The 12,318-nt window shown below is 32.8% G+C and overlaps 1 long non-coding RNA gene across 1 annotated transcript; it reads right to left on the reverse strand.

Annotated features, from left to right (window-relative positions):
- Positions 1–874: 874 nt before the first annotated feature.
- LOC127847437 (uncharacterized) lies at positions 875–1,344 on the reverse strand. Its single transcript, XR_008033965.1, has 2 exons — positions 1,142–1,344; positions 875–909 (listed from the first exon to the last, which is right to left on the reverse strand). It is a non-coding gene; the product is annotated as an uncharacterized LOC127847437 (long non-coding RNA).
- Positions 1,345–12,318: the final 10,974 nt, after the last annotated feature.

The raw sequence follows: 12,318 nt of genomic DNA on the forward strand, positions 1-12,318 counted from the left end.
CCTTGCAAGGATTAAACGCAAAACAGTATTTCTCAATGAAATTAGATGATCAGTCTAATTTCAGTAAGGACTAACTCGGTTTCCACGATTTCTTATTTATAAAATTACAATGACTGAGCGTTGTTTCAAATGTTAAAAGTTTGAAACAACTAAAGACAAATTTGATTTTACATTGGCTGAAACTTTTTATAAGACAGTGGGCAGTAAATCTATTGATTGTATAGATCCCAAATTATGACCTTTAAACTATCACCTGAGCTATCTACGGGTCAACCTGTCTGTGTTGTACTACTTTATGTACTTCTATTGTTATTGGAAACGGATTAGTGACAGTGAAAACACAGTTTACACAAATGCAGGGGCGTATGTTAGACGGGACAACCTATGGTTAGTGCATTGATTTACAAAAAAAATCTTTAACCTAGATTGGACAAAAATAATTGATATTTACATTAAGAAAAAAACAAATATCATACAAACTAAACAATTTCTGAAAATAATATACTAAATGGTCAATAATAAAATGTACATCTCACCACACCGCCATGCGTCATGAGCAAGAATCACAAATGTCAGTGTTCATTCACAAAGTCACACACAGTTTTTACACTTCCAGCGACGAATGATCCTTGGTCCTTATGGTGTGACGTAACGGTCTTGAAGAGGGCCCTTAGCATGCGTTAACGTTAACCCGGGTATTAAACGACGTCTTTTGTGGCCATCAAGTGTAGATCCTTGAACAAGGATTGTGTACACGGATTGTCCAAATTATATCATTTGATCGATCTCACTGAACGTTGGGCGCCATTGTTGCCGGCCTAGCTACGCGCAATTTGCGTACTTGGGGTTCGACGACAAACTATCGAATCAATCGATGTTTTCAAAGTTTTAATAGATCGATAAAGGTATCTGAAATAGGAACAATTAATACATGCCATTAGATATATAATCAAGATAATATATGTATGCATTCAAGTGGAATACACATTAATAATGACTAGCGTTGCATGGCGGCGTGAATATGACTCGCAATAAGTTATTTCAATAAATAACTAATAAACACAACCGTAACCGTCAGATGTCCTAAATAATAATACAAACAATTGACAGAGAACATAAATAAAAGATTTAGAGTAGTTACCTGCAGGAATCCAAAATATCCCACACAAATAATATAATATTGCAATTCAATAAATGCAATGGCTGTCTCAAACAACTTTCAACAGGCAACTGAATATCGGAGGGAAAGTGAATGATTGGTTGTTACATGCACGTGTTCAGAATAGGTTAGATTCAACTATATGTTAGCTATAAAACAACTAAGACTACAGTCTAGGTTTTATATCAGAGCTGCCTAAAACTACTCGACACTAATAACAAATAACTAAATAAGAATTTACACCCTGTGACACTAACTTAATTTGGGCCAATTTCCAGGGAGGGCTGCACAATAGTTACATGGGTATTTAACTGCTTCATTGCAAGCACAGGTATAAATGAGTTTTATAGAGAGTAAAATAATATTTATTGGTAACAATTCTTGTTGTTTTATTGATTTTACCACTATTTTTAATTTGTGCAAAAATAACGAAAAAAATGAAGTAATGGCAATAACTAATTTGAGTATGCATTAATGATAATTAGATATTTGGGTTGTTACATTGGTAAAGTTACAAAAATAAGTTTTTGTAAATTTAAAATAAGCCTGAAAATACCCCATTTAATTGGGATTCATGAAAATCCCTTTTTTAATAGAATCAGTTAAATGCAATAAATGTGTTTTAATTCTCTTTGTATAATTTATTACCATACTCAATCAACAGTTCATTGTTTTATAGTCAGGTATTGTTATGAGTATATTGTTATGAGAATATAAAATATATTTATCTTAATGGAGGATAGTTCGTAATTTAAGTTATAAAAAATATATATACACATTTGCCATGGTACGCTTGTGATATTATTGTTGACCTTTTCAATGATGTTGAAAGAAAATTTATGTTTGTAGACATAATGGTCTATGATTTGTATATGATGTTTGCCGTTGTTTGTTCAAACTGTGGTTAAATAGTTACACAATAGTTCGATAATATGAATATTGACTATTTCATGAGTATTGAAATTCATGCTTAAAATGTATCATTGGCTCCGGGAAAAAAACAAATCCGTTAACACCACCATGTAAAATTGGGCACAAATAATTGAACCTAAAATAGCGAAACAGTTATTATCTGTCTTGTTTAGTCTGTGGCATAGCCGTTATAATTCGATTAAATGCGTCCATACATCACGGAAATCACGCGCATGCAGTTCGTGCAGTCACATTTAAAAATTAGAATTATGGCCACTCCAAATTGATCTGTTGGTCTACGGATTTTTTATAAAAAAAAGTTGAAGAGGCGAGCAAAAAAAAAAAGTATTTTTTTTTGAAAACAGGAAAATTCTCAAGCGAGCGAAGAGCGAAGAATAAAAAAAAATTCGATAGAAAAATATTGCATTACCAAAGGATACTTGTTTAAACAGCAATATTTTACATTCAATTCTTATACGAAGAAAAGAATCCATGTACAAACAAGCAATAATTTATATATATTAGTTCATCATCATCATCATCATTATTATCATTGTGCACCAACATCAGCATTACAACTAGAGTGTTAACATGGTTTTAATACAGTCATATTATGAGAACTGCCGCTACCCTGGCGGCCATGTGTTTCATCAAACTGTAACCATTTTCGAACTTGCTTAAGCTATCATTAGAACAAATCTTCGGCCAAGTTCCATGACGACGGGACTATAAATGTGAATTCTAGAGTGCTAACAAGGTTTCTCTATAGCCATATAAACAAAACTGGTAGCCATATTTTTCAACAGATTGGAACCATTTTCAAACTCAGCCTAGCCTTTAATAATTTTATGTTTATTTTAGTTCACTTAAAACTGTGTTAATATAGGAAAAAATTGTCTACATATAGGGAAATACCGTCTTTAAACCCATTTAATGAAGAACATCCATAAAAAATCGCACATCATGTTTCACGATGCTGTTCGAAATAGAACATGTTGAAATGGCATCGGCTGAAAGTTGAATGTCCGAACGTGAACACACTAATTGAAATAAATCATTGAACGTGGCAGATATGTTAATGTTCATTAGTGTGGGCTGAAGCAACTTTTCGCCGCAATCTGTAGCAATGGTCACCACAGCGAAATAAAACACGATGTCACGCAGGCAGCCATTGTTCTGGTCGTCTCGATCGAATTTTTTAGCGTCTTCAGATATCGATTCATAAGGTTACGGAACACTATATTTGGCATTCGTATTCAGCGTCAAAAATCGTTTCTGCGAGTTTTCAAATTTTTTTTTTACAAATAAAAAAAATACACATGCGCTATGGTTACAGAAGGAAACAAACATGTGTGCGAGCGGTAATTTTTTTTCCATTTTGAAAAAATAGGTGCGGCAAATCCGACGACCAACACATCAATTTGGAATGGCCTTTTGGCATAATATATCGGTTTTATCTGTCAAACAACTATTTCCTTGTGTTTGCCTTAGCAGTTTAAATTAAATGAAAAATCTTTTTTTATAATTATTACGCAATCAAAAAATAACTATGTCTAAAAAGAAAGAACAGTATGAGAATTTGAATTCACAATCACGCGATTTGCGAAGCTCTACGCCTGGCTATGTCAGTCACATTCGCATTCTGCATTGCTATTGTCATCGCAAATGTATGTTAACGAGATTCGAATCAAACGCCTTGATATATTCAATATATAATTTCATAGAAACTTATTTTGGCTAATAATGGTTAGTTTCCATTTTTTTTTGGCACGACATACGTTTTGATGTCTAAGGCTATATATGTTCATTCAATTTCAGAAAACCATAATCATTATCAAACAATAATTATGGTGTTAAATTACATTAATTCAATAGACAATATATTGGTGATGCACAAACAATATTTATAAAGTTGATATGCATGAATGTACGTCTCTCTGTCTGTATGTGTGTATGACAAAATACTTGTATGACAAAAACAACTGTCATCGTTCTCTAAACATTTACGTAGCAAGAATCTCATTACAGCGTAGAATAAACGAATAATATAACACCTATCCGACAAAATGTCAATTGCCTCCGGGGGTCTTTTCCAATCGCCCCGACAATAAAAAGGAATCCATTACCAACCATCGAGAGAGCATATTGTCGCGTTGCCATGGATACGCAAACAAAAGATATGTTGCTCAGAGAGATCTTTATGATGGTATTTTTTAACTAAACTACGAAAGTATTACTCAAAGGTAGACGAGTGATTGCGAAATGTCTACCACTGAATTTTTTCTATATTAAAAGATTGCACTTTATGTGTATCCGTATGTACTTAAAAGGAATCTCCGCTTTGGGAAGACTCATCTGAAGAATGTGTGTCCCAGATAAGCCTGTGAAGTCCGCACAGGCTAATAAATAACAACACCTTCCGCGTGTAAAATGTTTTTCTTTAAAAGGAATTCTCGTCTAAGCGGCAATTTACAGAGAGAAGCTTACAAACCGTTATTTTCTGGGACGACACTTCGAGTCCAGTTTTCCGAGAGCGAAACTCATTTATAATCAATAACAATTAAAGTCATGCGCACGATGATTTAATGATCCTTTAAAGAGTATCTATGTGTCTACAACAAAGTCAGTTCTATACGGCTCAGGTCCTTTTCAAAGTCAGTGCTTTCATAAAAATATATATATAACTACTAACAACTGTTGAATGCAAGTTTTCAGCTTTTTGTATTTGTGTTGCAATATCGGATACGCTATTGGCTGGATGTAAAAACAGCCGATTCATTAAAACCCGCAACTCTTGAAGTCTCATCAACTTGAAGACCTCTAGTCTTAAAAGACACAGTAAAAAGTCATGAACATCGATCAAAATACATATGCTAGATTGTCGTGTAGACACAAAACATGTTTTTACAAATTGGTGCTTTTAGAATTCTTTGGAAGAAATACTGAAAAGATGTTGTTGAATTCGTTCGATGTAAGTGTAAAACACTGAATCGTTGAAAACTTTTAAGTATTGAATGCTTGTAACACATATACGCATGGGATTACATGAGGAAACACGATGACGTAATACTTATTACCAAATATATGGATTTGTTGTACAACAAGCAACCAACACTATCATTATTAGCTGAAATACTTAACCGTGTTTAATCAATCAAATGTGTGCTTATTGCTCAACTGATAAATACACTGACAGGAGAAACACACCTTATACAATTAAACGATTCATTTAACCTTTTAACTGTCTACCATTTTAGTCAATCAGCTGATCAAACAACGGCAAGCATTAAGAGATCCACATATTGACGTGTGCAAACGGACAACATACAACATAAAAATAATTTATATATAAAATCGAAACAGACGTCGTGTATATTGCTTAATTCATGAACGTCAAAATAACGAATGTGACACCGTACATTCGACAGTTGTTTGGCGTTTACGTCTATGAACGGATTTGGCGACATTTTATTATATCAATTTCCGTTGTAACTTATATTTTCTATACCGATGTCTTGTATGCAAATGTAATAAAGCAGCATATAACAACCAGGGTTATACCCTAGTCACATCTTTAACAAAAGCAAATACATCAACGATCGCTATTTGTCACGTCGTCATGGTTACGTACATAAAATACACGTTTCCAACTAGAAGTGTTTACGATTGGAATTTGCAGCCCTTTTAAGAGAGATTTGCATAAAACCAGATACATGTTTGACAATTTCGCTTATCTAACTCACGGAATCAACAGATACGACAACCTGTGAATATGCCGTCTCAAATGAAATTCTTTATAAATAAATGCGAGGGTGTGCGTGTCCTAAAGCTGGGTAAAAGTCATTGATCCACCACAACAACATGTAGTGTAATGCAAATAAAGGCGCATCTGTTCTTATTTTAAAAAAAACAACACTATTCTTACTTCTCAGTGAACACTATTTTGGTTTTACGAAATTATAATTATTATCTTTATTTTCGAAGCCCCTTCGTATATATATTTCGCTTCACTAAATACGACACGTTTGTACATTCATTTCTGGACGTTCTTTCAATAAAATGCTTATTAAACATTTCTCTGAGTGAATTTGGCATTATATTCCATTATCTTTACAGAGTCATTATCAAGAAAATGCACTATGAACTGCATGTCAGTGTTTTTGAAAAATGTATATATGACTGCCATTTAAGCGCTTTTTATTGATAAATAAAGAATGCTTTTGATACTTATGCGCGTTCAATACACCACTATTGCATTTTACCGATTTATTTATTTGCCCATCAACAAGGTGGTAAAATTCCATTTACCGGGGACAAAGCTTGGTGTGTAATTGACCCAATTTAGCTTAAACAATTAAGATGTAGTAACGGAACGGAATTCACATTGTAACAGTCACAAAACGATATAGCACTTAGATAGTGGATGGCATTGTCGTGCTGAGGAATATATGGATGGAAACAAAAGTGAGCTAAGTGTAACATATATCAAAAACGTCTTTACAGAGCTTCTCGTACGTTAATAGTGTTTGAATTTCAACGTACCATGCTTTCTATTATAAGGTATATTTGTTTGCGAATACACATAAACGGCATCGTTGGTACTAAGATACATTTTAAGTTTTTGATAGCACAACGTGTACGCTGAAAAGAAATAAAACACAGCAAACATTCACTTTCAAAAGCTATTTTTAAAAATATAAACATGAACCCAAACTGCAATTTCAAATCTGAACAAACCAGAAATTTAGTAGCTCGTAAAAACAATATAACAGTAACAGTCGTTAACCTAATACAACATTTAAACACGTTTTCTAAATTCAAAGTGAACGTCAATATAAATAACTTACACCAGTCTTTCACAATATCTTAAATGATATTCGATAATCACTAAATAGAACAACTATACTCGATTTGTTGATAACGCACAACTACTGGCCCCAATACGTTAATCCCAAATGCGCTGTATCTTCTGTATAGTAGAACGGACAAACATACAGACAGATATATAGATAGACCGACAAAAATCTAAGACAGACAGAAAATCAGCCATCCAGTTAATTAAGTTAAATTAAGTAGTGTTGACCTAACTTCCCCATTTGTTGAAGATGTTTGTCGAAACAAAAGTCAGTCTTTGAGTTATGGCTGATTTTGGTCTTGAGAATCAAACGATTGCGCGTTGTTTCAACAGAAATTTTAAAATGTTAGCAAGCATTCACAAGGGTAACTTTGTGTTACCAATATCAACATCGATACTGATATTATTGTGTTTCGTATTTGTACGACTCAATGCAAGTGAAATGTAATGCTGTACGTTGGAATATTATCTATTTATATTTTATATTCATATATATATATATATATATATATATATATATATATATATATATATATATATATATATATATATATATATATATATATATATATATATATATTATATAATATCATTTATCACTAATAAAAAAGATGCGATTACGCCGAGCTACGTTGTATAAAGGAACAAATAAATGAGTAATTTTACAATTTATAAACGCAACCTATACTTACTCTAACAAATTTACAAAATGATATAATACAGAATACTTTTTTAGACATCATAAAAAGCCGTTATAAAGTAAATTGGTCGATATTTGGTGTATACTTGTACATAGCTCAAAAAGGTAAAACTAGTTATTATGGTTGAGTTAATATTACTTATTAATATACTGTAACGTATTAATATAAACATGTCCGTCAACATGATAATTTTTTTCTTTTCTGCAACGTATGTTTCTAACAAACGCAAACATGTGTAATAATACGGAAGCATCTATAATTGTCTTAAAATATTTACTTATAAACTGTCCATGAAATGTCCGATGTACTATATGCGATAACATACAGGCATATAATAATGTGTAGACAAACTTGTTATTCAGCATGTTTGGTTCAAGTAAATAAAGGTAACTAATTGAAATAAAATTGAAGTTAAGTTATATTTATTGCCATTTGATCAGAATATAAATGCTTTGAATTATTATTTACACCTGCATGATAATTAGTGATCAAGCTTCTTCCCGACAATGTTTCTGAAGCTTTACTAATTATATATATTTACCATCGCTAAGATCAGGTTGTGAACGTGATAACATTATAAAATAGACGTTTTGTATCATTTACCTTTGATATTAAGACTTATTATAAACGATACGGAAAATAGATTACTCATCCATTTTTATATAAATATGTGACACTTTCGCAATATAAGTGTCGACCATGGGCCTAAACGGTTATTTAATTACCTCAATATCCACCAGTTCCTTTGTGTATTTGTTTCTTACTTCAACAACACATGGGTTTTGTCGGCGTGAAGAAATTCTCCTTTCTGGTACCTTTTCTAATGTGGGCAATGCTTTAGATACAAAACTCGACCGTTTAATACGTCTGTGAAACGACGCTGTTTTTCGAAGCCTCATCATTGTAGAATATTCTCATCACACAATGTTAATCGGCAACTATGTTTTATATCCATTATATAAGTAATATGCATACCATTTTTATTTGTGAAGATAAGCTTTGGGAATCCCGTCATAGTTGAGTCACATACAATCAACAACAAAGATTAGCAAGCCAAACTTCATCTGCACACTTCATACAGTATATTAAACGCGCTGTCTATTATACAAAATAATTTCATATTATCCATAAGATCTGTAAAATCCAGCATTAATCCAATTGATAGTAAACCAACATACGATAAAGAAAAATAAAACAATCGTCAGTTCACATTCGTCAACATAAAACCAACACCGAAAAATCATGTAGCATTCAGCCGAATGATTTCCTCTGTGCATAAAAGCACCAGGAACTGATTTGAAACAGTATTAGAAAATATCGCATCTTATTAGAGACGCACTACTCTTGAATCTTGCCATGCGCCAAACAACCGATAATTCCTTTCGAGCTGCTGTCGAAGAAGGTTTATCGAGTCATTTAATTCAAGTGTTCACGACATTTCACAATAAACGACACATGCATTCAAACGAATGTAATACACAGGCTTAAAACATTCTTCGTACAAACAATGACTTGCGGAGGGCAGATAATTGCAACCCTGTTATTTGTATTTTAAGAGTCAACATTGAAACCATAATGTTTAACACACATTCTCCCGTCAATATTTATCTGAAGCAAAACCGTATGAAAACGCAATGTTCAATCAGTTAACAAGTCTCGAAAAATGTAGTTCATCGTCGGGAACATGTTCATTTCTCAAAGTAACTTATGGCGATTTTTTTGGATCTGAGAATTGTCAAGCTGAATTCATACGATAAAAGTACATCACCTATTTTAATTAATACATGTCTTACAGAAAGTTTATTTAAGTATACTGCAGGAATATATAACCATAAAATAATACTAGACTCACTTTGTGGTGTGTGTTTCATTAACATACCATACGTGCTTGATCCATCAACCGTGTGGTTAAACCAGCATAATGATAAAACATAATATTCCAGCTTGCATTATATTCACGATATGCTGCATTGACCTGCGTGCAACACCGCACACAAACACTAATTGTAAAAAAACGTGGTAATTTCATTTATATTCCGGTTATCATGGTTTGGAAATAGTGCAAGAATATATTTTCATAATGAATGATTTGGAATGTTGGGATATATTCCGTGTAGACCACTATGTAGTACAAGTGTACTCATCATTAAATATGTTAAGACACAACTCGCGCGTCAAGACAAGTTACGAAATAAACGGGTTTCATTAAAATGTATTGTTTGATTTTCGCAGCAAGAAAAATCACTTAAATTAAAATAATGTATTAATACAAACATGTATGTGTGTTCACTATTTTACTCTAACTTGTAGTTTTGTCATTAACAAAGATAATCTATTGTTGACTTACTCAAAATATTTAATACAAGTTGTATAGAAGATGATCCTAACGGATGGATTTTATTTGCATGAAAACATCAGCTATTTATACTACTCTTAATGGCACACTGCGCCATATGCCGGGTTTATGGCACAATGCGCCCGCGCCCAACACACGACACACTGCTCAGTGCTCAGAAGTAATGCCAAACAATTGCAAGTTCTAGCAAGATTTACTTCAAAATACAATATTCACTAACAAAAATAACATTATACAATATAAACACTCTCAACGAGCGTGTTTGTTTTTATTTACACGTATTTAATACATCTGGATAGCAAATCCTTTACAAGTAATGAAGAATGCTACGTAGCCTGTAAATTAAGCTGACCTGTTCACGGGAATCGAGTACAGTAAAATTCAAAATGACTGCCAATACATCTATTAAAGCATGTTTTAAACTTTAAATGGAGTAATCGGTGGATTAAACAAGTTTAAAGTGGTAACATTTACCATTATTGTGAAAAAAGCTGATTACATAGGAAATACGATACATGTATAACTTAATACATTTCTACGCGTCAGACATTTTCGGTAATTTATTTAAATGTGCTCGTCCAAATATTAGCTAATCTCTCCACTAAAAGAAAAGCCAATTTAATCCATTAGCATTCTTTAGGAGTTATTTGTCAAAGTTGCCATGGAAATGAAAATAAAAGACATGTAGCCGCGAAGATTGTTTAACTCAATCGGTACACTAACAGGAGCATGTGTATATCAAGCTCTAGAATGGACTCTGTCATGTGGGGCCATGGGAATACACAGGTGAACGTTAGTTACACGTCCTTACAAGCGTCCTATCTTCAACTTCTCGCTAAAAGCATGAAGGAACTGCAAAGTGGTAAATCATGCCAATACTAGTAAACATTCATTTAATACATAAATACTATTCCATATTACATTATAGCATAATCTGCGAAAAGTTCGTGTTATGTACCGTAATACAAATTGTTAAATGCATTATGTAAACACCTATTAACTAATAGTAAATCTCTACCAACTGTTCACACCATTTTTGTCATAAACGTATCTTTACGAACACACACAGGATATGGGCAAGTAAATGCTTAACATATATTTACCATTTACTTTTGTTGAATATTTCTTGCAAAAGGATTTAGTACGATGTAATTTATATATATACATAAGGATTGTTGATACAGAATTTTTTGTATGATGACATGGCGATCATTATAATTAGGGAAGAAGTATCTAATATGTATTGTATTTTAAACACAAAAATTAGTACACTGTGCGCTTTAATATGAAGCAAAATTAATACCCGAATTAACTGTAATATCACATTTGCTTAGCATTTAGTGTGTTACATCAAAAGCTGTGTTGTGTGCTTTTCTGCATTGCAATCGTCGGCCACGTTCGTTAATATTATCAAATTAAGTGTATACTATTGTTAGAGAAACTATTATTTCGTAGGATCACATTAAACTTTATGTATTTTTATGTAAAGCTATATACACATTAACACCAAATGAATGTGATCCTTTTTTTTTTACACCAAACACAACAATTTGTTTCCTGAATTGCTCTACAAATTAAACCTGGTGTTGCTTTATATGAAATACGCTATCAATTTATAATTTGACTAATTTCCTAATTAATCTAAAAATATGTCCCTAATTTTCTCAAATATTACGTTTAAGAAATGTGGGGCACTTTGAACCGATTTTTGTCTTTGGATGTGAGCCGAAGTGTAATAAAATGTGTGTGTTTCGTTTGTCTGTGCTGTTGTGCTGTATATAATAATGGTTTCATTCCTTCATTACGTCTTGATGGTTCATATTTGTATTCAAAATCATTTATTTCGCATTGTGCCAGTAGTCTTGGTGAAATGAAGGTAACCCGTAATCGGAGGAAACAATAACATGCGCCCCATTTCTCTATCATGTTATACAGTTTCTAAGGAAAATGTTTCGCACAAATCGTATTATATGAATCTTTCAAACTGTTAGGTTTCATACAGTCACTGCATTCCATAAAGCTTCCGCTATATATAACCATTCAACGGGTATGAATTAAATTCACAATATAGCGTACTAAAATAGTATACATTTTCCATCATATCGATATCGAAAAAAAGGCATTGCGTTTTGATCAATGGCGAAATGAGCGTTTTATCTCGATATACACAAGTTCCTTTGTGTATTTGTTTCTAATCTCGACGACGCATGGATTTCGGCGTCGCGAATTCGCATCAACACGCCTACCCGGACCTTTATCTATGTTTGGCAGAGCCTATCCCATAAACCTCGAACGTTTGATTCGCCTATGGAACGACGCTGTTTTCCTAAGCCTC

This window comes from Dreissena polymorpha, chromosome 10 (genome assembly GCF_020536995.1).
Source record: "Dreissena polymorpha isolate Duluth1 chromosome 10, UMN_Dpol_1.0, whole genome shotgun sequence".
In the NCBI taxonomy this organism is placed as follows: domain Eukaryota; kingdom Metazoa; phylum Mollusca; class Bivalvia; order Myida; family Dreissenidae; genus Dreissena; species Dreissena polymorpha.